Source organism: Castor canadensis, chromosome 15, assembly GCF_047511655.1.
Source record: "Castor canadensis chromosome 15, mCasCan1.hap1v2, whole genome shotgun sequence".
NCBI classification, from domain to species: domain Eukaryota; kingdom Metazoa; phylum Chordata; class Mammalia; order Rodentia; family Castoridae; genus Castor; species Castor canadensis.
Window position 1 is genome coordinate 56,940,358 of NC_133400.1, and position 27,878 is coordinate 56,968,235.

A 27,878-nucleotide genomic window follows, 5' to 3' on the forward strand; every position below is an offset into this window, starting at 1 on the left:
AGCCTCCTTTGTGTGTGATGTGCTGCGTTTTCCTAACAGTGGGTAATTACTGAGGAAGAATGTAAGAGCTAAGAAAGAGTTTTCCTTTTAAAATGAAGCTTTTAGTATATGTTTGCATGCTGAGGGAGTGATCCAGTAGAGAAAGACATGTATATTCTTTTCAAATTTACTTATGTTCAAGTGCTAGGAGGTCTGCTACATCCTCTTTAAGGATTTATACTACACTAATTGTGCTTGGAATATTTCCTTATGTGTATGTATATACAGAATGTACAAATATAAAGCAAGTTGTTACTTCTGAATTGGATTAGAAGTGGAATATCATAATGTAACTGAACATTTCAATGCTGATCTAAAACTGAATTATTAGGCACAGAATTTTTTTAATTTTGTGAAAATTACATTCAAATGCCATGACCATACTGCAGAGAATTTAGTTTCTTTGTGCCTTTCCAGGAGCATCACTAGCACTTGTGACTTTGTAAGGTGCTCTAAATTATCCATTGTGTCAATTTAATAGTTATATAGTTATTGGGGAAAAGTGGGGAGACTTTGTTTACCTACGATAGAGAAGTAACCTGTTGCTATCTAGGAGAAATTATTACATTTGGACAAAATATTCTAATGTTTAGAAATCTTGTTTCACTTTAGCAATGGTGTCATTAGCATGCATTGTGTGCTGAGTAATTACTTGTTGAATGTTTCAGCAGACAATTGAAAGGAGGAATACTGCCTATTGATAAATTTCCTTAAAAATTGAATTTTAGTTTATTGAAAGTAGGGTTCCAAAAAGTCTTAAGAAAATTCTTTTTATTTTTGAAATATATTTATAAGAATCACAAATTGCTATTTATAAATATAACCAGAATTTGAATAATATGAAGGTTCATTTGTTTTTCACTTGAAACTATTTGAAGATAAATATTGTTTTGCAGGACATTTTAAAACATAGGTTGTGGAAACAGAACACTTCGGTTTGAAATGTGTTTCTGCCACTGACCTACTCTATGACTTGGACAAGTTACTTGTTCTTTCTTTGCCTAGATCCTACCTATAGTTAATATGTTATATACCTCACATAATTGTTGTGAGGATTAAAATGAATCTGAACACCTGTTTAGATTGAACATAATAATTGCACAAAAGGTTCTGAGAATGCTAACTGCTAACAAAATTAAAAGTGGGTCTCCCTCATATGAGGGATTATGTAATATTTTCCAAATGGAATTTGCTGTCCTTAAATGATTGTGGGGTTTTTGTTGTTTATGTGACAATAACAAAAACACTGGCATATTTCTTTCTGTCAAATAATGCAAATATCATCATGTGTTTTCCTTTGCTTTGACTATGGAAAGATAAGTTAAAAATTCATTCTTGGATATAGTTAGGAATGTTACCCTTTGTCTCTTAACTTTAATTTTTGCTTATATTTGAACCTATTTTGTGAAAATTTATTGTACTTTATGTAGCCTGTAAACCTTGTGAATAGAAGTAAATTTCAACTTCAGACATTTTGCATAAAAAGAAAATATTATTTGTGATTTATATATTTAATTCTTGCCTGAAAAGACTTTATGGTTTTTTTAGACCAAGAAAAAAAATCTAAAGAAAAGTGCAAGATATTGTTTTTTAAAATTCTAAATAAAAACCGTAGTTAGATTGTTAGCAGAAGCAGAGTGAACCCTAGAGCCCTGAGCAGCTGCACTGCACTGCAGGCCTATTGACCATCACACACTGGGAAGAACCTCAGCTGCAGCAGCTGACATCAGCACCACAGCCCTGAGCACTGAGGCTGAGACCCAGCCACCCACTGCCTCATCCTCTGTGCTGCCCAGTGGAAGCCCAGCACCACGGTCATCCTTCCTGGAGTGGAGATTTGTGACTGACGGAGGGACAAGGAGGTCATAGCAAGGAAGGTTTGGGAAATGGTAATACTATTTAATGCAAAAAAATGAATATGGATTCCTCAAGAGAAATGATGCCAAGGAAGATATAGAGCTGCCAATAAGAATAAACTTCAGGATATCAGTGCATCCTGTAGGAGATGCAGAGACTGTGGGGCTGATGTTGTTCAAGGAGAAAAGGGTGTGGAGGCAGCAAATTGTACAGATCCTGGTGGAGAGGGCAAGGGACTAAAGCAGCAGTTTCACCCGCTGATAATTACTCAGAATCCCAAGCTCATGTCGGGGAGGAGTATGAGTATATGCAGGCCACCATCCCTGTCATCATCCTTCCTATTCAGCCAACAGAAGTAGGTAATATGAAATCTCAGCAGTAACAAATGAAACAAATATTGTGCTTTAAGACCTTAGGTGGTGGCTTTTTCCCCCACTAACCAGAGATTCTTTTTTTCTTTTTCCCTAATACACCTATATTTGCAATTAAAAGTGTTTAACCTTGTTTTTCTTCAGTGCAACTTTAAAGTTTTTAAAAAGCTTCAATCTAGTCGAGATCTTTTTTGACAGTACTAGGGTTTTTGAACTCAGCCACAAGTTTGTTAGGTAGGTGATCTATCACTTGAGCTGCACCTCCATTCCTTTCTGCTTTAGTTAAATTTTAGAAAGTGTCTTTTGTTTTTTCTCTGGATGACCTAGGTCTGCTATACTCCCGCCTACACCTGCCAAAGAGATGGTGTTACAGATAAGGACCACCACACTCAGCTTGTTTGTTTAGATTAGGTCTCCCTAACACTTTGCCTAATTTGGTCTCAAACTGTAGAGGTCTCAAGACTTCTACCACTCAAATAATTGGGATTACATGTGTGAGCCACCACACAACATCTGCAAGTGGGGATTTTTAAGAACTTCAAGTTTTAATTTAAAAAATTTTACAGCTTGATTTTTTTTCAAAAATGAAACATACTGCAAGAAACTGTAATTATAGGACTTTAAGTGTAAGCAATAACAAAATACTCTTTTACTGGAAAAATACAGTTTAAAAACTGATGTGATTCATTATAAAATATAAGTTAAAATACATTAGAGAAGGTAAAGTAAAAAATGCAATCATTTGTTATGTAAAGATATTTACTTAGCCATTGATAAAGGTATTCTTTTGATGAAAACCTGTTCTTTTCTGAAGTATTTGGGCTCCTGCTTATTTGTTTTTTTTAAATAAAATATGGACTTATCACTGTTGGATCTTTAGTATATGGTATGAATATTTTGTGAACACTTTGAAATAGCATCGTTTATTTTACAAGTCAGAAAGCATATAAAAAACATGGAAGGCCTTGATAACTCAGATTCAGAAGATGGTAAGTTGATGCACCTGAATTATGAATACATTTTTCTGCTCACTGAGTAACTTAGAGTGGAGTGTAAAGTTAGGACATTAGATAAACATAAGGCCTTTTATTGTGTATTGCAATAATAAGTACACCCAGAGACTACACAAAGATAATATCTAAAATTTCCTCTTGACATTTTACATTTTCCAGTCTTACATTCTGATCTATGATCCACTTTGAGTTAATTTTTGCATATACCCTGAGGTATGGATCCAAGTTCATTTTGTGGATATGGTTATCTGTTGAAAAGGTGACATTTTCCCCACTGTAATTGTGTGTATCTCAAAAATAAGATAGCAATGTAGATCTGTAGATCTTTTTCTGTACTTTCAATTGTATTTCTCTTATTTATATGGCTTTCTTAACACCATCATCACATGGTTTTATTTACATATTTGTAATGTGTAAAATATATCTTCTCATCACACCTTATTGTTGGTTTTTCACTGTTATTTTGGCGATTACAGATATTTTACTTTTCACTTTAGTTATTTTTAATAGTGCTGGAAATTAAATACATGGCCTGTGCATGCTAGGCAAGTACTGTAAAACTGAGCTACAACTCCAGGCTTCCATATCAATTTTAGAACCTGATTTTAAATTAAAAACAAGCCTTCTAGCCTTTTTTTTTCAGAGAATTAGATATTAGACTGTGGAGAATTAACATCTAAATAATAAATCTTTTTGGTCCTAAACAAAGTTTATCTGCAGTTATAGAGTTGCATTTAATTTTCTCAGTAATATTTTGTAGTTTTAGTGGATAAATCTTTGCAGGCTGGAGACATGGCTCAAGTAGTAGAGAACCTACTCAGCAAGAGTGAATCCCTGAGTTCTCACCCCTTTACCACCAAAAAATAAGTATATTATAAATCCTTCCATATCTTATAAGGCTTGTTTGTAGTTCAAATACCTTTATACTGTTGTAAATAGTGTTTGTGTTTCTGGTTTTACACATTTTCTTTTAGTTGACATATAGTAATTGTACATATTTGTGGGTACAGTGTGAGGGGTTAGGTGTTACAAAACCCCTAGCATGCTAAATGTGCAATATATGGTGAAAATGCACTTGAACCATGAAAACGCCTTTAATCAAAATAGACAATACTGGTGTGATGAACTGCTCCCATGGATATGGTTTGCATTATATGGCCTTGAGTGGGTGATTATAAAGCTTGAGCTCACCTTAGTAGAAACAGAAGGAGGTAATTACATTGTTCTGGTATTGCAGTGACATAATTTGAAATCTTCAGGTTTGTTTATATTTTTCTTATCTTCAAATGACACACGAACATTGTGTGTGTGTGTGTGTGTGTGTGTGTCCTCCATTTTAACCTTTTATAACAGATTAGTGTTTATTTTATGTTAACAAATTACAGACTATTTTTTTCATATGCTGTACACACTCATGACACACTTTTCTTAACCTTTTAAAAATATTCCTATGCTATATAGCTTTTCTGTAAAATTTTGGTTTATTTCAAAATTCCAAAAATTTTTCAAAATCTTCATAAAATTTATGACTCATCTCAAACCTATGTTCTTCTTCACTGTGTTGCTTGATTTCTGCCAGTTTGCATCCCCAGAAGTGCAATTTGGTTTTTAAGAAATATCTTCCGTGCTTCCATTTTCTGTGGAATTATATTTTAGGATACATTTAAGTTACTTATAAGCAGCTCAGTTTTTCCTGGACTTTTTCTTATGATTCGATAGGTGATTAAGGACAGTGCTCAGCTTTGGGCTCCTTACCTACTACTGAGATGAGAACTTTCTGTTTCTCTATCCATTTTACTTTGCATTATGAGTTGGTCCAGCCTGAATGATGACACTGTGTGAGCACTACTCTAAGTTTCCTCTCAACTTTTTGAATATTATTTTACCTTAGCTTCAGATGCTTTTCTTGTAAACACATGTTGATTGTTACACTGCTAAATATTCAAAAGGGGCCGTCTGCTTACCTCCAGGGTTCTTTTTCTACACTGCTGTCCTCTCTCCACTTCTCTGTCCTGTGACCTCTACCTCCCATGATTTTACCAGACTGTTCATGCTCTCATCTCTGTGAGTCTAGCAGACTTTGACTCACTTCCTTCTCCTGTGTCACAGTATGGACACTCTCAATATTTGGGGTTTCATACTTCACTAATTTCCCATAAAGCAGGGATCATTGTCTCCATTGCCTGAAGTCCATTATCTTAAAATTTTTTGTTTCATATATTTTTGTAGGTTTTGGTTTTGGATTTTTTTAGGTAGGAATGCACTGTTACTACAACTTGGATCGAATCACAAGCAAAAGAACCTCAAAATTCTGTATATTAATAGAATGCTCTTCAACCTCTGCCTTGTTAATTCCTGTTCACCCTTCATTTCTCAGAGTGGCTGTGTTTTCCTCAAAGCAATCCTTATGGGTTCATTGTAGTTCAAATTCATTTAGTGATCATAGAACATCATTTGCTTAAATAAATATCTGAATTTATATTGGTCTTTGTCTTCTCTACTACACTTTAAGTTAAAGAAGAACAGGGTCCCATCTGTTTTATCTGCAGAGTTTACTACAGTGTGTTCTGTTGTAGGCACTCACTCTATATTTGTCCAGTGATAAATGAGTGAATCTGAAAATACACACTACTATGCATACAAAATCTGCTCATTTTTTAGTTCCGGTTTGTCTTCTCCCTGATACAGGTTCTGGTGGCCCAGCGAATCTCAAAGATTCAGTTTGTTCATGTGAGAGACTAATAGATTTTTTAAAAAGTCAATGTGAGCTATTTAGATGAAAAAATTTTAAAAATGGAAAATAAGACCACAAGCCCACAAAATAAAAGCTCTCAGAAATTTTTGTTTTAATAAAGCACAGGAACAGCTGGAGAATGAAAAAATGGATTTGTAGGAAATCTGCAGTTGGAGATATTTTAAAGAAGTTTTTGAACTAATACTTAATACTATAAATATGATGTGGGGGTTGAAATTGCTGATTTGCCTTTTGGGGTCTTACAGGGTAGAAAACTTCTTAAGCCTGTGAAGTGTGACATTCTTGGAAACTGGCAATAATATCTCAGGTTTTAACCCATGAGTACCTGTTGTAACTCAATGCATATTCCTCAAAATTATGATTTCACTGGCTATGCTGAGGCACAATATATAGGAGTCCTTCTGTTTACTAACAATGAGAATTTGGGATTATTTTTCATATATTTGTGTTATAATTAATGCTGCGAAGGACAGAATTTATATAAAACTTCTATATTTCTAATTATTTTGAATAAGTTTTTCAATATAGAATTATTTGCTTAAAGTATAGGAAGTTTTACAAAGAACTTTCATCAATATATGTACATTATTTTCAAGAAATCTTTCACTAATTTACAGTTTTAAAACAAGAGTATGATAATATCATTTTATCATGCCCTTAAATTGAAGAATATATGCAGTTGTGCATTTTTATTTATTCATTTGTTTTCATTGTTGTGGGTCCAACGAATGACATTGCTTTTGCTAGGTATGCTTGCTTCTGCAGAGCTAGACCCAGAGATAAAATTTCATCCTTAAACATCCATGAAATCAAAAGTGAAGGCAAAAAAGAATACTGACTAGCTTACTCAATGCCTCTCATACATTGATAAAATTAATTCAAATTTCTCTGTCAAAAGAGCATAGTATTTCTTATTATTGAAGTAATTATAAGATTCTGCATTGTTCCAAAGATAGATTTTCACAATTCTCATGTAATACAGAATAATAAACAAGATAAGTGAAATTTTAGGAAAAAGGAAATCTGGGAAGTAGGAAAAGAGACAAGAGACTCCTTAGTCCAGTCTTGGGTTATTACCTCTCATACATCACATAAATACAATTTTCAACTTGTAACATTGCTGGAAAATTAAAAATGCCTTTTCAATAATACTTACCAGTGTTACTCTGCACAGAAACTTGCCAATCAACAAAATGTTCTTCTATTAGTATGTTTAAAACAAATATGACCTCTGGAAGAGATTGAAGTAAGAAATTAAACACATGGGAACTGCAAAGGAGAAATATTGAGAACAGAGGAATTTTATTAGGATAATAAATTTGAATGTTGATTTATTAATATAGTGAAAATCCAGATCACAAAATAAACTTTTTCTTTTCTAAAATATGAATTATAAATTATACATGTTTGACAGCAGATTTCACTTAAAACAGCAGATTTTCACTTAAAAAGTAAGGAAAGGGTGAATGTGTTATTGAAAATTTAAGGTAAAGTTAGTAGAAAAAGAAAAGCAATATAATGAAGCAGTTGGAATGAATGGACAACTAGAAAGCTCTCTTAGAACATTCCATTCAGAACTGAGATTTCAACAATGCAAAGCCTATCTTAGCAAGCTCCATGCAAATACTGTGAAATAGGTAAAGTAAATATTGGTGAAAATAACTTTATTTCATCAACATTATTTATAACATCCCTTTATTTTAATATGTATATTTAGTCCATATCCCTTGGCAGTGGAGATACATTCCGAGAAAATATGTGCTTTGTCATTTGATCACTGTGAAAACATCATCCATGTGTACCTACACAAACATACGACATTTACCTCATCACTAGGGGGGACCACAGTTGTATATACAGGGCATTGTTGACCAAAACTTTTGTGATGCATTGCATAAGTATTTTACTTAGGTCTTCGACAAAATGTTATGCTACCCTAAAATTAAGTTATGACATTTGTAGATAGAATTAGTTACTGTAAATGTTGGCATCTACTAGGTGCTCAGTGTATGTTTGCTGAGTCTAGGAATGAAGGTAGACAGAGTTTATTCACTAATGTAAGTATCAACTTAGGCATTTCTATGTTAAAATATAGGCTACCCAGCTTTACAGCTAGAATGAAACTTATAAATGTTTTGTAAAGAAATTTTACTTCATAATACAATCTCAGTCTGCAGTTAAGAACTGCTTTTGCCATTACCAAACTTAGTTGTCTTTTATATGCAATTAAATTTTGAGTAATTCATGTAGAATAAATGGTCCTTAGGCTATTTTCTTTTAAAAGTGATACTGAAAATTTTATTCTTAATTACGTTGTTAGTGTTCTACCCACCAAAAATATGTGACAAAAACCTTAATGAAATGCATATCTAGGTTTCTGAAGAACAACTTTCTCAAGGACAGAATGATAGATTCTTAAAAATGAAATTTTGGCAAGGCAGCTTTGCAAACAAAAGGAGATACTAGTTTCACAAGTAAAATGAGTTCTCAAATATTTAGTCATTTTCAAATATGTTTATGTGTGTATTTGATCATGTCGATATTTTTAATACTAACTATATGCATCATAAAATACATGGAAAATTTTAAAACCATTTTTATATATACATGATACACATACATTGGGGAGCTGTTACTGGTATGTTGACCAATTGAATTAATTAATATTCCTAATTCAACTCCATTTGTGTGTTGAAATGAAGTAGTGATAGTCACAATAACCTCCTCCAGAGAAAAGTCTTTTCCTATTTTCTGTAACAGTCATTGACTTTTCAAAGATCAAAACCCTTATTACAATAAATTTTCCATTTTGGGGAAGTGATGTCACCTCCTCTATATGTTTATATGGAGATTTATGTTCTATGTTACTACTTCCACTATCAAGCAAGGAGGAAGAGTATAACCAGAAGAGACCAATTTTTAATGCCATTCCTTCCTTTTGAGAAGACTTATCCCACATTTCAGTACAAAGACATTTTGAAAACAATGACAAGCCATAATATTTAGGCAAGTGCTCTACAACTGAGCCACATCCCAGCCTTAGATCGTTCATACTCACTGTATAGATTTTAAGATAATATAAACAGAAAAGTTATTATAGTTTTCTTAAAAATGCAATTGTTTTATGATATTTTATAAATATTTGAAAAGTTAGACCATTTATTTTCATTTTAGATATATTACACAAGCACAGAAATGGTCACAGTTTTATAATATGTATGTCCAAAATAGAGAAATGAGAAATATTTATATTTTGCCATTGTATTTTTAAAAAGCTAATTTATTGGGCTATAACAGAGATACTATCAAGTCCATGCATTTAAAGAACAGAATTTTCTGATTTTTAGTATATGCTCAGACTGTATAACTATCACATTGTCAATTTCAGAAACTTTCATCACCCTGAAGAGAAATCCCAAATCCCTTAACTGTCATCCTGCAAGATATTCATCTCCCACAGGTGTAGAAACCCTCTTCTACTTATAGAAAATAGTTTTCTATATGTAATTTCCCTGATTTGGACAATTTATATAAAAGGAATCATACTACATTTAATTTTTCATGACTTCCTCCTTTTGCTTAGCATAATATTTTTGGGAGTTCATCCGTATTGCAGCAAGTGGCAGTACTTTGTTTCTTTCCACTCAGTAATGTTCTATTGTGTGGCTATATCACATATTCATTCATCAGTTGAGGGAACTTAAGTTGCTTCCACATCTATGAACATTTATTTACTATGTAGCATTGACCCTTTGTATCTGTGAGTACAAAATTCCGAAGGAACAACAATGAATACTTAGTTCAACACTGTAAAGTTCAACACTGTAATAGGGATTCATTTTTCCTGTAATACTGTTAACATGCTGCCTTTCCACAAATTTAAGATTTTCGCTTTATCAATAAATTTAAGCAATTCACTCTTACATTGTTTTTGGGCAACATTTGCTTTTGGGGAGGCATGTTTTCAAACAGCAAAGAGCAGGGACACACTGAGTAGATCACACAATGATTTACACTCAGTTGACAGTAACACAGTGCTGACAGAGCTTCTCTGCATCACCTGAGTTGCATAATGCACATGCGAGAATTTAAAGTGTTTGTTATTGAAATTTCTTTTGATTGTTATTTATTTTTTGGACTGTACTTGTTCAAAACCTGTGTAATAAATCTGTGAAAGGGGGACTTGCTATGTTTTGTGGACATGATTTTATTTCCTTAATATGAGATTTTATTCATTGAGTTAATTGGGCTGATTTCTTCACCTATATATCTTTATTCATGCTGACCTTTCTGTCTTTTCAGCTTTTATTCAGTTGGCCTCATTCATTCGATCAGACTCACAATTTACTTTTCGTGAAACATTCTCTGAATTCTGTGATTCTCATTGGTTTTACTCTTGTCATTCTTTGCTGAGAATTGCTCCCTTAGTTTTACATTCTTTTTACTGATTTTTAGAAGAAAAAGCAAGACAGTAGAGAGTAACATCAACTTAGGAACACACAATCAAACCTTCAAACAACTAAGACAACTAAATGGCAGGAATCACCACATACCTATCAGTACTAACGCTTAATGTTAACGGACTTAATTCACCCATCAAAAGACACCGTTTGACAAAATGGATTAAAAAGGAAGATCCAACAATTTGTTGCTTACAGGAGACCCATCTCACTGACAGAAATAAGCATAGGCTTAGGATGAAAGGCTGGAAGAAGATTTACCAAGCCAATGGCCCCCGAAAACAGGCAGGAGTAGCAATACTTATCTCTGACAAAGTAGACTTCAAACCTACATTGATCAAACGAGATAAAGAAGGTAAGATTTTTAAATTTTTTGCATGGAAATAATCTCATTTGTCTATAAGTTTACTGAGGGAGTAATAATACTTGATGTGCATGTCACCTACCCTTTAATAAATTGAAAATACTTTGTTACAATAACACCAATAATTTCTTCAGTGAGATACTGATATAATAAGGCTGTGAATTGAAATATTTGTTAAAGGAATTAAATATAAATTCAAAGCATTTAATCTAATAGGGGAGAATTGTTCTATCAAAGGCTCATATTTTCCTGATTATGGAAAAAAGTGAGAGTTCATTATTTACAGATTTGATGCAACTTACCAGTGGAAAAGCAGTGACTACAGATTTTCTGATATGCTATTCCAAATAACCTTCATCTCATCAGAGTTCTGACCAAAGTAGCACACCATGAATACTTGGTAAGCATGAATTGATTAGGGAGCCTTGATTTCACAATAGAGTCAGCATTTTCAGGTCAGTGGCATTAGCTTCCCTCTGACAGTCATGGCAGTTATAGAGTATGTAATTCTGGAGGTGCTGTTTTGCACTATACTACATGTTCATTGTCCACTGAGAAATACAGTGAGAAAGTGAGCTATAAATTATTATAAGTGGAAAAATGTACTGTGACTAGTGCAATCATAAAATTTTCATGAAATACTAATATATACTGTGTCTCATCCTCCTTACTGGCTGCCAACTTTCAATGGTATAAAAAATGATTTCTTCCACCTTGTGTAGAAGACCACTTCCATTGGCCTGCCACCTGTCTAAAATATCAGATTTTATTAGAACACAAAATATAATCAAAATTCAAATGCTGGTACCAAATTTCATGCAGAGCTTACTATGTTTCACATATATTTCTAAGTACTTTACATATAATTCTTAAGGTAATCTTTCCAACAGTTACTTTGTGAGATATTATCTCCATTTTACAGAAGAACCAGAAGTACAGAAAATTAATTTGCTAAAGATAACACAGCTATTAGCTGGTGTAAGTGGGATTCAGACCCAGGTATTGGGACATCCATGTTGATGCTACCTCTCAAGGTATTTTATGAAATACATAGGATCATGCTAAACTTTACCATCACTGGAATAGTGTGATGAATGGTAGTCATTTCTATGTATGAGTTTTTCAAATTGTAGTTATTTATGTGGCATTTTGAATACAAACATATGAATTCTGAGCATGAGGGAATTTCCACTTTCCCCAATTTTCTCCATTTGAGTACCTGATAAAATAATGTGCTTCCATCTTAGAGCAGAGGTCAATCTACTTTTCTTTAATGGGCCAGGCATTATTATTTTAGGACTATTGGTGGTGAAATCCCAGTTGCAACAGGTGTTAATACTAAGAGAAGAGCACAAGAGTTCCCAAAAGCAGTATAGAGACAAGGGGATATCACTGTGCTCTAATGAAAGTTTGCCATAAAAATCAGTGATCAGCAGATTTGTACTAGATAATTAGTAAAGGTTTCTTTTTCTTTATTTCAGTTGCAAGAACTGCAGAATCAACACACAGAGGGGGTACAGAGTTCTGAGAAGATGCAAGAACACCTTGAAAGGTGTAATTTAAAACAGCCTAAAATAACCTTATTACTACCTCAGTAACACTCAAGTGGCTCACAACTAAGAGAAAGGATCAACAAATGGCACTACATGAAAAAAAACTTCTGCACAACAAAAGAAATGGTCTCTAAACTGAAGATCCCAGGCACAGAATGGCAGAAAATCTTTGCCAGCTATACATCAGACAAGGGACTGATATTCAGAATGTACAGGGAGCTCAAAAAACTAAACTCCCCCAAAATCAATGACCCAATAAAGAAATGGACAAATGAACTGAACTGAAACTTTTCAATGGATGAAGTCCAAATGGCTAAAAAACACATGAAGAAAGGCTCACCATCCCTGACTATAAAGAAAATGCAAATCAAAATCACTTTAAGATTCCACCTCAGTCCTGTTAGAATAGCTACCATCATGAACACAAACAACAATAAATGTTGGTGAAGAAACAGGGAAAAAGGAACCCTCATACACTGCTGGTTGGAAGGTAAGCTAGTACAACCACTATGGAAAACAGTATGGAGGCTCCTTAAAAAACTAAAAATAGATCAGTTATATAATAAAGCAATTTAATTCCTAGAGATATACCCAAAGGAATGTGAGTCAGCTTACAACAAAAGCACCTGCACTCCCATATAGCTAAGCTATGGAAATATCCAATATGCCCTAATAGTGATGAATGGATTAAGAAAATGTGTTTATACACAATGGAGTTTTATTCAGCCACAAGAAGAATGAAATTTTGCCATTTGCAGGTAAATTGATGGAACTGGAGAACATAATCTTAAGTGAAATTAGTGAGGTTCAGATAGCCAAAGGCACATGTCCTCCATCATATATGGGGTTATAGACATAAGACAAATGCAGCAGTATCATGGAATGTGAGTCACACTAAGAAGAGGACACATGGGAGCCATAAAGCAAGAGAAGAAAACTAAAACCTTGAATGTGGTTGATGTATTCACTGTACAAGAATGAATATAGAAATCTTAAACTGGCCAGTCCACCACAGGAAGGGATCTATGTATGAGTGAAGAGGACTAATAGAGATGAACCAATTGGGGTTGTAATATATATATGCATGAAAATAACACAAGGAAACTCCCTGTGTAGCTATCTTTATCTCAAACTATAAAAAATATCATGTTTCTCTTTTTTTCTTTTATGTTTTTTCTTCTACAGAATTGAAAAAGGGGGGTGGCTTGCACTCTTGGGAGGGTGGAGGTGGCAGGGAAAGGGGTAGGAGGATTAATAAGGTGCAAATAATGTGTACACATGTATGTAAATGTAAAAATGGTACCTATTGAAACTGTTACAGGAATTGTGGAGAGGGAGATGGAGACCAGAGAAGGGGGTGAATTCAAATATGATATATTTGATACATTGTAAGAACCTTCATAATGATACAAAGTACCCAACATAGCACAACAATAAAGAGGAAAAAAAGACTAAGAAGTTCTACAATAAAGAAAAGTGCTTAAAAATAACCTTACTATTTACAGAATAAATAAGCGGTGTAGTGTGAAAATTACATCAGATATGATAATAAGTACTTGTATGTGAAGCCAGGTATACATTTCAGGCTTATATTATATGAAATGAGTAATTTAGGACTGGGGATGTGGCTCTGTGGTAGAGTGCATGCTTTGCGTGTGTAAGACCGAGTCCAATCCACAGAATTCTGACTAGAAATACATAATTATTTCACATTATCCTTAAATTCTACACATTAACCATAAAAGATAGCTACAAAAATGAAATATTCCAAATAATCAAATTTTTAAGAATTTATTGAATTATTCTTCCAGATATTTGTTCTGAAATGTTGTATTTTAAGTATTTATCTTGGTAATAATTATTTAACAAAATACATTTCAGACTTGAAGATGGATATTCCATGTTAAAAGTTGGAATGAAAATCAAGCATGGAAACTTCAACATCTGCAGAAAAATCAGTTACTTAAAAAACTGGTAAGTCAGTGTACAATTCATGACTTTCATCCTGAAAAGAACTTTTTCTTTAGTATAATAGGAATAATTAGACCAATGGGATACATCTCAATGATCAAAATATATGTTGTACTCATAATTGAGAATATGTGCTACTACTAATGCAAGCACTATTGATTTCATAGAAGAACTTCCCTGTGCTGGTTTTGTTAGTAATATTGTTATCAGAGAACTTTTCAGTAGTCTAAATTGAATGTTTTATACAGACAACATTTTGTTTTTTTCTTTTACCACTTATAGATATCTAGGTTTTTTTCACCCTTTGTCTATTGTGAACAGTGCTGCTCTGGACAATGCTATATAGCTCTCTGTTTGAATCTCCTCTTATATATTAGACTAACAATGTCTCAGTAAGGGCAGAACAGGACCTACCTGGAACTGAGGGGGAGAAAGGGTGGGGGAGGGGGGGAGGGTGGAGAAATGACCCAAACAATGTATGCACATGTGAATAAATGAATTTTAAAAAGTGCACATAAGTAATGCTGCCTTCTCTATTGACATACAAACCTGGCAAAAAGTAAATTTCTCAAACTCAAAAAAAAATACAAAAAGAAATTTAAACAGGTACTTGATCTGGAATTCTCAATCTTGTAATTTGAGCTTTTCAGCAAGGTTTTGAGAATGAATCATTGTATTTTGCAGTCCTCATCAAGCATAGTTACTTGGCCATTACATAAATATTTTTTTCAAATGAATGGTTTTCTTTTGGGATTTCAAAAAAAATGGAGATGCCACTGAGTAAATAGAAATGGTCACTTGCTTGAATGGGACTTTACAGAGGGAACTAGTAGTGCTCTTTGCATTGCAGGTTTGGAAACTGTTTTTTTCTTCTTATCTATGTTCATTAGCCTTTAAAAGACATAAAACTAAATCTCTGAATAGACTGATGCATAATTAAAGATGCCACTATATTCATGTAAGATAAAATCTACATTACCATTTACCAAACAAAATAATTCTAGTTACTTACATTTTTCTTAATAGAAACTGATATAACAGGATTGTACTATCACCCCTAAATTAGAACAATGAAGTAATTCCTCTCACTAACTTGTTTCTTTAAGTCACAATACCTATATGTTTGCAGTTCTACTATAATGCATACATAACGGGAACTAGAAAATTTATGCTAACTGGTCTTCTTCACTGCTGAAGAAGCCTTAAAAAAAAATAAGATCTCTACATGTAAATCAGTCCCATTTTATTATTAGACTTTTAAAATATAATATAAAAATGTTAATAAAGGATCTTCTGTGAATGGCACTGCCAGGAGACATCTTTTTACCAAAATGTTATACAGAAATGAAAATTTTATAATCATAACCAAAACCTATTAAGATTATTATTGAGGAATTTTCTGTAGATTTCACAAGCGAATAAATTAGAAATGTGGCCTAGAATCATAGGTCACTATGAAATCTACGCTGTGATTCTAGTTTAATAAGAGACAGATTTCTTTCAACTAATTCAATCAGAAGCCTGTAATGTTCCAAGACAGCTCTCTGTTATGGGTCCCTAAAGCACAGACTACTTGGGTTAAAATATTTGTAGAGGAGTGATAGCTCTTGATGACTCAAGCCTCTGAACCACATCACTGACTGTACATCTGAAAGGAACTTCAGAACAAGAAATCCAGAAGATCATGCCTGCTTAGAAACGGAAATCATTCAAAAGAAAAGAAAAGGAACCAATGGATTACCTCTTGCTCATAGGAAAGTCTAGCATTATCAAATAAAAACAAGACAAAATATGCTTCCTAACATGGTAATAGTGGGCATCCCCATTCCCAAATATTAGAAAATATGTCAGAAAAATATTATTTTCCAAGTGAAGTCAATCAGAATCAACATAAAATGTATGAGATCAGCTGTTGTAGAAGTATCCATACCAAGTAATGCATGCTAGGTTATCGTCTATGAGAAGTGAACTGTAAGAAAGAAAGAAAGGTACAAAAGACCTCAATAAAGAGATCAGGGCTGGGGTAATGCAATTAGACAGTCTGAATTGAAACTTTGAGTTTTAAGGAACTTTGAAGGAATTTTAAAAGGGAATTTGAAAGGGGGGAGGGCTAAAAGCATCAGGGATTTCTGCATTTAGAAATAAAGCAGGGCTACAAGAACAACAGGAGATGAGGTGGCCTCTGTTAGAAGTTTCTCATGAGAGGGCAAAATAGGCCTGTGTCTGATTTTCAGAAGCCCACATGTGGAGAGGTAGCTATCTCTCTGGGGACGCATGTGTTGAACCCCATACCTCAGGCTCTGCCCATCTTTACCTCTGGAAGTCTTGATTTGCCTCATGCCTAATATTCTGCCCCATTTCACACTTGAAGGGAAGAAGGTGCCCTCTGAGAGACTTTGTCTCCAAGCCTAGGCAGTTCTCCACAAATAAGTGGATATCCACCAGCCAAGTCCAAGAAGAGAAGCAATAGAGTAAAAAGGCCTGCATAGCTCCCCAACAGACATGAAAGGAGTGTCTAACCCCATGCAAAGAGCAAGGTGTGGAAGTACTTTCCTTCAATACCAAGGCCTAAGGACGCATTCTGCAGTGAAGCAAATCTGCTGCCACATGCTGTCCCTATTCTCTCTTTTGGAAATACCAACAACCTCTCCTGTCATTGGAAAAGAATCACACTGTGAACTTCTGTGAATTTATCAAGTATAACATGAAGCAGAAACAAGAAGCCTTGACCACAACTTCCTCCATGTTCAAGCCTGAGTCTCCATCATCTCAGCAGCCCATACAGTAGGAACTCACCATGCTATCTCTCTAAGGCTACAAGAGCAAGACACAATAGGAACTCGTAGTCATGGTCTTGAGTCTCATCTGCTAAAGGCTGTACCTTGTCTCCATTGAGATTGACCCCACTTTCAAAGTCCTGCTAAAGAGGGCTGCCCTAAGCATGAGCTCTTGAGCAGGAAATATTGCACTGCTAAAGATGCCTGAGAAGTATGGAGTGATCTTGGAGGTAATCTTGAAGGAAATGACCAACACCTCATGGTGTAGAAGTTCCAGGGATATGGAGAGTTCAGTCTATGTGATGTTGGTTCCTCACTTCCTGGGTTTCAACTTCCCTATCTGTCCATGAGTTCAAGCTGCCTGAAGATGTTATAGGGACTCCAGTAGAACACAGTAGAAATGATAGTGCATAAGCACCAAGGCCTTATATGCCACCATGGACTATGAGAAGGATATTGTGAAGGTTTGCTACTTGCTGGATATCCCCATGAAGGTGCCCTGCCTGGGAGAGACCTTCAAGAAGGACATCTAGCAGACTTTTCAGCTCCTCAGGCTGGCTGCCTGATCTTCCACTGCTGCAAACTGGTGGATACTTCTGATAGTCTTCTGTGCACATGTACATGCTCTATGAGAAGAAAAAATGCCACAAGTAGCCCATCACATGACAATGAGCAAGCCAGTGGAAAATGTCCTTGGTCATGCTTCAGTACCTCTGGTAGCAGCAATTTGTCCTTGCCAGTGTTCTGGAGGAAGATAACAGCAACCACCATCTAATGTTGGAAGACATCAAGTGGTCGTCCACTCATTAGATGTTATAACTCCTTCAGCCCTTGCAGCATGTAGCTGAGATGTTGTCTACCTTGAAGTTCCATCAGCATGGGCAAACTGGTTGTTCCACATGCTCCTGAATACCAAGCACAACATCAAAGAGAATGACTTCAAGGAGATCAAAATGGCCAAAGTCTGGTGAAGGAGCTGTCCAAACTCAGAAGGAAATCATTACCAGTGATCCTTGTTCATTTAGTTTTCTTTATTTAATACGTTAAAAATTGAATCCTCTTCACTAAGAAATAAATTTTCTCTTAATTAAAAAGAAGTAAAGAAAGATAAGGACTTTAAAAATGTCCTTAATTACAGTCAAAGATTTTTATAGGAGTTATAGGATTGAAAATCACATTTTCATGCCAAAAAAGTACTAAGTAGATTTATAGGTACTGAGTAGATTTATGCATTTAAAAATATTATAGTTCAATGAAAGAGGAGAAATAGGGTGATAAGAAAGCTCCAAGAATAAGGCTTAACTAATTTATATTCCCACCACCAATGATTAAGAATTCATTTTCCCCCACATCCCTGCTGGGATTTGTTCTATTTGCTTTCTTGCATTTCCCTGGAGGCTAAGCATGATAGATAGTTTTTCATATATTTATAGTCTATTTTAATTCTTCATTTGAAAAATAGCTATTCCTTTCATTTTCTCACTTTCTGATTTGATTGTTTGCTATTTTTGATGTGTAATTTGAGTTCTTTATATATTCTGGATCTAAATCCCCTATTGCTTAAGTATCTGGCAAGGATTTTCCTTCATTCTGATGACTATATCTTCACTCTGTTGATTGTTTCTTCTGCTGTGCAGAAGCTTTTTAATTTGATGCAATCACATTGTTCCATTTCTCTTATTTCCTGAGCTGTTAAAGTACTATGCAGGAAGTCCTTGCTTGTGCCTTTACCTTAAAAGGCTCTGTTTTCCTCTAGTTATTTTCTTATATTAAGATCTTTTAAATATTTTGGGTTGCTTTTTCTTCAGGATGAGAGATAGGAATCTAATTTCAGTCATCTGCATGTTGATATCTAGCTTTCCTTGCTAGATACAACGAAATACATTTTCCCAATGTATGTTTTTGGCAACTTTCTTAAGAATAGAATGGAATTCAGTTAGGTATTCACACAAATTGTACTTATTTCTTATGTATAATTAATAAATAAATGCATATAAAAATAAAAAAAGAATAGAATGGAAATATCTGATTTGGGCTTTTTTCTAAAATTCTATTCTACTACAATTAGTCTTTGTATCTGATTTTGTGCCAGTACCATGATGGTTTTATTATTATAACTCTGTAATATAATTTGAATTTAAGACTGTGATCCCTCTAGCATTGCTCTGTTTTTGGTGGCACTGAACTCAAGACCTTCCACTTGCTAGGCAGGCAATCTTGAGGCATGCGTCCAGCCTTTTTTTTTTGCTGTAATTATTTGTCAGATAGGGTCTCACATGGTTGTCTAGGGCAGGCCTTAGACCATAATCTTCCTAACTACTCCTCTCATGTAGTTGGGATCACAAGCAAGAGCCATCATGCCCTGTTTATTGATGAAGATGTGGTCTCACTAACATTTTGCCCAGGGTGGCCTGGAACCATTATCCTGCTTATCTCTGTCTTCTGAGTAGCTAGGATTGCAGGCATAGACAATCATGTCCAGCACTGCTCTTTATGCCTAAGATTTCTTTAGATATTTATGATCTTTTGTGTTTCCATAAGAATTTTAGCATTATTTTTCCTCTATCTGTGAAAATGTTAATTGAATTGTGATAAGCATTGCACTGGATTTGTATTTCACTTTTGGTATCATGACCTTTTTGTCAATGTTTATTCCCCCGACCATGAACAGGGCAGGTATTTCCATTTTCTAATGTCTTCTTTATTTTCTTCTTTAGTGCTGATAGTTTTCACTACCGAGGTCTTTAACATTTTTGGTTAATTTTATGCCAATTGAGTTTTTTTATTATCATATCACTGTACTTGTTTTATATTGTGACATTTACAAAAGTTCTTACAATATGTCACAATTGATCTTACAACCTCCATTATTCACCTTTATCCCCACTCTCCCCATTTCTGGAATAGTTTCAACAGGTCTCATTTTCTATTTATGCACATGGGTACATAATTGTGAATGAGATTACTTTCCAGTCTTCTTTTTCAGTGAGCTTGTATATTGATTTCATATCATGTTCATTGCTGAAAGGGTCATGTCAGATATAAGATATAAGTCAGATATAAGTGTCATCTAACAATGTCTTTAGAATCTTTAATCTTATCTTCCATCAGAATGGTTTGACTTCTTTCTTTCCTAGTTGTATCCCTTTTATTTCTTTTTCTTGACTTACTGGTATGGCTAAGAAATCAAACACTACATTGAATAAAAATGGAGATACTGGACACCATTGATATATTCCTGGTTTTATAGGAAATGTTTCAGTTTTTCCCCATTCAGAATACTGTTGGCTATGGGTCTCTCATATACAGCCATTATTATGTTAAGATATAAATAATATACTACTAGTTTTTTCAAGGCTTTTACCAGGAAGTGATGTTGGATATTTCCAAGGGCTTTACCTGCACCTATTGAGATGATCATGTGATTCTTATTCTTGGCTCTATTCATATGTTGAATTATGTTTATTGATTTGATTTGTGTGGGTGGTGTTATCTTTCCTTTCCTGGCATAAAGTCAACTTGAAGGTGAATGATGTTTTTAATGTGCTTTAATCACTATTTGCAAGTATTTTCTTAAGGGCTTTTGAAACTATCTTCATAAAAGATGTTAGCCTGTAGGGGATTTTTTTGTTGTTGTTGTATCCTTATCCAGTTTTGTTAACCCTGTCTTCATCAAGTGAGTTTGGGTTTGTTTCCTTTTGCATTTTGTGGAATAGTTTAAGCTTTGGTATTAGTTCTTCTTTAGAAGGTCTGATATAATTCAGTGCTGAATCTGTCTGGTCCTAGGTTTTTCTTTGTTAAGAAGTTTTTGATTACCATTCCAATATCATTGCTTGCTATTAATCTGTTTGTATTGCTTGTATCTTATTTTGGTAGGCAATATGTGTCCAGAAACTTGTCCATTTATTCCAGATTTTGAAATTTATTGTAGAATACATTTTCAAAGCATTTCCTAATGGTCTTCATAATTTTAATGGTATCAGTTACATTGTCACCTTTTTGTGTCTAATTTTATTAATTTGGGTTTTCTAAGGATTAATAATTGTCTTTGCTCCTTTAAAGAACCAACTCTTTGTTTCATTGATACTTTGTATTGTTCTTTTAGTTTCCATTTCATTAATTTCAGTTCTGATCTTTATATTTCTTTATTTCTACTAATTTTGGAATTAGCTTTTCCTTGTTTTCCTAAGAACTTGAAATGTATCATTAGGTTAGGTTATTTACATTAGACCTCTCTGTTTAAGCACTCACAGATATAATTGACCCTCTTATAATCACTCTCATTGTATCCCACAGAATCTCTTTGGATGTGTTTCACTTTCATCTGCTTCTGGGAATAATTTGAATACCCACCATTATTTCTTCAATGACTCATCAATCATTCTAAAGTGAATTGCTCAGTGTGTATATGTTTGTATATTTTCTGTAGTTTCTCTTCCTGCTGACTTTTGGTTTTATTTCATCATTGGTGGGTGAAATACAAGTTATTTCAGTTTTCTTGTCTTTCCTAAGACTTGCCTTATGACCTAAATATCTTTCCTGAAGAAAGTTCCATGGGTCGCTGAAGTATATGTGATGTGTTTTTGGTGGCAGCTTAGTAGAACATTCAGTAGATGTATCTTAAGTCCATGTGCTCTATAGTGCTGTTAAATCTGAATTGTCTTCATGATGTTTTGTTCAGATTATCTGTTTATGAGACTGGAGTATTGAATCATTCACTATTATTATGCTGCTATGTCCAATAGTATTTGTTATATTAAATATTGTATATCAAACTTTGCTCTGTATATATGCTTAAAATTGTTGTACCCTTTTCATGGATTATTCCTTTTATCAATATTAAGGGGCCTCCTTTGTCTCTATGACTAATTTTTGTTTGAATTCTTCTTTGTCAGAAATAAGCATGGCTACTCAAGCTTGCTACAGCATACCATTTGCTTGGAATATATTTTTCCATCCCTTCATTTTAAGTCTATGTTTGTCTTTGTCACTGAGGTATGTTTCTTATACACAACAAATAGTTTTATCTTGTTTTTTTTTAATCCAGTCTGCCAGTTTTATTTGGAGAATTAAGACCATTATCATTCATAGTTATTTATTAATGAAAGTACATAGTAACACCTGTCATTTTGTTGGTTTTGTAATGTTTGATTCTTTCCTAATCCTTATTTGCTTGTCCACTCAACTAGTGGAATTTATTCTTTCCTATATTCTCATGGTTTTTTTTATCTTCCCTTCTGTGTACAGGATTCCTTTATTATCTTCTGCGTTGCTTAGTGCTAATGAATTCTTTTATTTATCACAGAAAGTTTTTTTTCCTCATTCAATTATAATGGATAGTTTCCTGAATACAATAATCTAGGCTGACAGTGTATTCTTTCAGGACTTGAAACATCATTCAGTTCCCTCCTGGTTTTTACCATTTCTGTTGCAAATTATGCTGATATTCTGAGGGGTTTGACATTATATGTGATGTGGTATCACTTTCTTGAAGCTGTTATTATTCTTCCTTCATTATGTACACTTAATGTCTTATGTACAATATGATATGGAGAAGTGCTTTTCTGGTCTTTCCTGTTGAGAATTCTAGCTAGATGACTGTCTTTCTCCCAATATTTGGGAAATGTTATGCTATTATTTTTGTTGAGTGTATTTTATAGACTTTTAGCTTATAACTCATCTCCTTCTTCTATGCCCATGACTCATGGGTTTTCATGATACCTGAGAAGTCTTCCATGGTCAGCTCATCATTTCATACTGTTTTCTTTATCACTGTCTGAATGCTCTAATTTATCCACCTCGTCTTCAGGCCCTGCTATTGTGTCTCCAACTTGATCAAATAATGTGGTGAGGCTTTTGACTGAGTTTCATTTTATTTTACTTTGAGTTTGCAAATTTTTCAGTTTTGTTCTTTTCAGTACTTATATGTCTTTATTAAATTCCTGTTTCATGTACTGCATTGTTTTTCTTATTTTATCCAACTGATTTTATTCAAGAGTTCATTTATGTCCACTATAATTTCACTGATTATCATTATGATACTTTTTCAAAAAAAGTCCTTGTCTGGTATTTCACCTACCTCACTATCATTTGAGTCCATTTTCCTGGACTTATGACCTTCTAGAGGAGTCATGTTGGCTTTTATTCCTCACGTTTCTGGTGTTTCTGTGAAGGGATTCATGCATCTGGAATCAAGTTGCAATTTGGAGGTTTTATTCACCTGTATTCTTTTGGTTGAGCTCTACTCAATGTTTTGGCTGTACTGGTTGGTAACAAGGTTGAAGTGCAGTTTCTCACGTTAGATTGGGTTTGTAGGTCAGTAGCCAAAGGTATTCCCAGATACATAGGGTACTAATGTGGGTTGAAAGTGGAGCTGGTTAAGGGTTGTAGTCAGATTTAGGACTGCATTCACTTTAGAAGTTCACCTTCTATGTGAACCAGAAATCAGTATTCACAAGGAGCCTTTTGTAGCCTCTGTGCCAGGCAAGTTTCCATTTGCTCCATAGGCCCTTGAGTTTGTATGGTTTAGATTTCCTCACAATATTGTGGCTGCATTCTAAGACAGAGTTTCCCTAGAGAAATTCAAGTGGAAGCTATATCACATTTTTTAATATTGTCTTAAAAAGTCACACGGCATGTCTGACATTCTGTGCACTAAAAACCAGTTTTTAAGGCCAGTTCATAGTCTGGAGAGGAAATTTTGTGGAGAAATGTCAAAGAGTGTATAGACCTGTGTTAAAATCACTAAGAGGGCATTATGTCTAAATGAAAGTCATTGATCCTAATTCAGTACCAGAGAAATCCAACCCAATTACTGCTGTTACTGTTCCTTAGTATGTTCACAAAGAAAGGAAAGTTTCTAAAGTGAACACAATTAGAAAATTATAAGATGATGCTCTTGAATAAAGTCATGCTTTAAAAAGTGAATAGAACATGTCACTAAGCACTTATAGTGAGAGCTTTCATTACACCTTACTGAACATCATTACTTCTTAGAGGGCAATTCAACATAATATCAGATATTTGCAGTTCACAAAAGCTCTTATGATTTCAGAATCCATTTGTCAATGTACTTTATGTACTTGTAGGAAAACAGAACAATGAAACTGATTGAACTTTTTTAAGAAAGTGAGGAGGATGAATCTAAATAAATGCATTGTAATTGCATATGGAAATATTGTAATGAAGCTGCATTATACAACTAATATATTTTGATGAAATGTTTTTTAAAAATTCATTAGAATTTTAATTTCATAGTCCTATTCTGGGAAGTATTTGTTGATGCAGTCCTAAATAACTCAAAACTGTGTCCCTAAAACATTTGAGATATTTATGGATATTGAAAATGAGGGGAAGGGATAAAAGGCATTCAACTAAGAAATGGTTTAGTGCCATTTAATAAAGGAGCAACATGAAACAACCATAGCAAGAGGAAAGCCTAAAGTCAAATGCAGATGCTTTGCGACATGGATGATAAATACAAACAGTATGATTTTGTGATTACTATTGGTTCTAATTTTGATGAGTTTCAGAGTAATTCAGCAGATTACATTGTAAGAATTTGCATTATAAAATATATATAAAATTATATAAATTATAATTAGGTTATAAGTTATTGCAACTGAGTTTATGGAAATATTGTCACTCTAAAATAAAAGCTCAAGCATAGTATATTAATATACAAAAGGAAAATATATAAGTGACAATATGTAGAATAAGGTGAAAATTGTAAAATCATTGTCAAATAAGCTGAGCCAGTAAGACAATACAGAATCATAGAAAGTAGTTAAACTAATTTGTCTTTAAAGCAGAAATTTTATTGAAATGAGGTAATGAGATTAGTAGAATATTAAAGGTAGTTTACAATATAATTTTGGAAAATAGTGCTTGGGAATGAACTTGTACTCAAAATGTTAGTCCAGGAGAGTTTGTATTTCTTTTTTTAATTTTATATAGTTAATCTGATCCAAGTTTTCAAAGGTTTCTAATTTAGATGGCTATATTATTATAAAGTTGTTAGCAATTTCTCAAATAGAAATATCAGCAAACATAGCTTTGGTTTGGAAGATTACAATGTCAATGCAAAGAGGCAAGTACTTCTAACAATGATTTTTGGGCACATTGAGAATTAATATTCCTTTATTGTAATCTTTGGGGTTACATGTGAGGGTGCCTGGAGAAAAAGATTTTTTGTTCTTCATAAAGGCATACTGTAACCCAGGGAAAGATTAATGTAGAGTGAAAGGAAGCTTATTGTACAAAGTGGTAAAACACCTAATTATTTTGTGAGACTTGTGTGGAAGACAGAAAGGGCAAGGCCCACCTCTGATGCCTTGGTCATGAGGTGATGAGATAATTGTCTTGGGAGCTGCGAGTTCTATCTGTGCACCAAATCAGCAACCTCCTTTCCTTCAGAGACTGCAGTTGGAATTATTCCTGAGCACTATGATTAATTTAACCTAGACTATGGGAAAAGCAAGTACTTGAAAATGTGCTCGAGGGATGGTTACTTAAATCTACAACTGGTTTGTTAAATGCAAACATTTCTAGCTTATATTTCCAGTTTTATTTTAAACTGTAAATATTTAAGTAACACAACAAGATGATTTAACATCTTTACATACGAAAATGGGTATTAAGGTTAAGGAAATTAGTATATTCATCACCTCATGCAGTGTTACCCTTTATATACAATATTTCTACTGCACCCTCAGAAATCATATTTGGAAGGAGTAGTATTGATGACAAGCCATGTGCCATTGATTGCTATTTTTAGCCCTCCTGCTTTAAATATCATTAATTCTGAATCCTTCTGGAAACTGCCGCAGTTCTTTACAACAATTTTTAACCTACAAGTGGGTACAGTAGGAACATTCTGACACATTTTCACCTTTAAGACACTTTAATCTTCTCCTTCTTTTTCTTCTCTTTCTTCTTCTTCTTCTTCTTCTTCTTCTTCTTCTTCTTCTTCTTCTTCTTCTTCTTCTTCTTCTTCTTCTCATTATTATTATTATTATTATTATTTTGAAAGTACTAGGGATTGAACTAGGGCCTCATGCTTGCTAGGCTTGCTAGGCTTGCTAGGCAGGCACTGTACCACTTGAGCCACTCAATCAGCCATGTTTCTTTTTGGGTTTTTTTTTGAATTTTTTTTCTTTTATTATATGTGCATGCAGTGTTTGGGTCATTTCTTATTGGGATTTTTTGAGATAAGATCTCATGAACTGTTTGCCTTGGGCTGGCTTGGAACCAAGATCCTCCTGATCTCTGCCTTCAGAGATTTAAAAAAAAAAAGGAATACAAGTGATTTAGGAGTTTTTAGGGAACCATAAAATAATATTTACCTTTTTGATTCTTCACAGGATTGATGAAACACTACTGCTAGAGCAAAAGAGAAATGAAACTGCACAACCTTCTTAGTACAGTCAGCCCTAGAGCACTCTTGTACTTCAAATCATAATGATAGTTTGGAAGTGTACCCTGGAATTTTTCCAAAGGGTAACTTAGCAGTGTGAGGGCCTGCAGAAGCATCTGTTCAAGGCAAGTTGTGTAATCATTTTTCCTTTGAATTTCCAATTCCTGATATATTTTTAGTTTTTAGTTTGGTGAAATATCAAGTTGATTAGTGCACTTGTACATGTTAAGTAAGGTCCAATAATCCGTGCTCATAAAAAAAGAAAACAGAAAGCTTATTGTTTTTGAAAATTCACTGGGCTCTCATTCAAATATTAATTGATTCTGAAATATATTCAATAAATGTATCTAAGCGATACATTTTAACTTTTCTTAAAGCTATACTAAAAATAATTTCAGAAAATGAAGATGACAATCTAAAACTGCAGGTGTACTTAGAGATGCTTTGACTTTTTTATTAGCTGATTTAGCATGGCTGCATTTATAACACTTTTATAATTTTCTTGCACAATCCCAGAGTTGACAGCACTAATCAAAAATATATGAATGGCATCCTAACATTAACCACATAAGAATATTCATTATTTTAAAGGAATCTGAGATGAATGTTATTTTATGAATTAAAAAAAAACTGTGACACTAGGTTATTATCAGTTTTCAAGTTAGAAATTTTGCCATTTTCTTTTCTTTGTGTTTTGTTTTGTCAGTAGTGAGATTTTTGAACTCAGGGCCTCACACATGTCTTTTTGCTTTAATTTTTTCATATAGGGTCTCATTTTTCTCAGGGCTGGCTTTGAACCAAAATCCTCCTACCTATGCCTAATGCATAGCTAGAAGTAAAAGCATAGACAACTGCATCTGACCTCTTGCCATTTTCTTAAGTACAAATATATCCTTAATTGCTAGTTTACTTACAGAAATTTTATCTTAATTTTTGTAAAAATATTTATTAGTGGACCATTTGTTTTTCTTAAAGTAGTTTTTGAACTGTAAAATTTAGCAGATATCTGAATTTATTAACATATTTATTGTACAAAGTAATGTGTATCATCATGACACATCATACATTCATGTAACATATTTTGGTAACATTCACCACACTTGCCACCTTCCCCTTTCCCCTGCCACATCCCTAATACTCTTTCTTTTACTTTCATGTCCTTTTTCTCCTAAATTCCGCATGAGTGAAAACATGTGATGCTTGTTTTTGGAAGTTTGAGTTATTTTTCTTAATGGAATAATCTCCAGTCTCATGCATTTTTCTGAAAATGACATTTCCTTCTTCTTTTTAGGTGACTAATACT

The 27,878-nt window shown here is 33.9% G+C and overlaps 1 long non-coding RNA gene across 2 annotated transcripts; it reads left to right on the forward strand.

Moving 5' to 3' along the window:
• Window positions 1-1,826: 1,826 nt before the first annotated feature.
• LOC141417466 (uncharacterized) lies at window positions 1,827-27,878 on the forward strand. 2 transcript variants are annotated; one of them, XR_012442030.1, is made up of 5 exons: window positions 1,827-1,928; window positions 10,694-10,850; window positions 12,341-12,902; window positions 14,294-14,386; window positions 26,523-27,878. It is a non-coding gene; the product is annotated as an uncharacterized lncRNA (long non-coding RNA). The 2 variants fall into 2 exon arrangements; XR_012442029.1 differs by lacking the exon at window positions 1,827-1,928 and having other exon boundaries at window positions 9,656-10,850.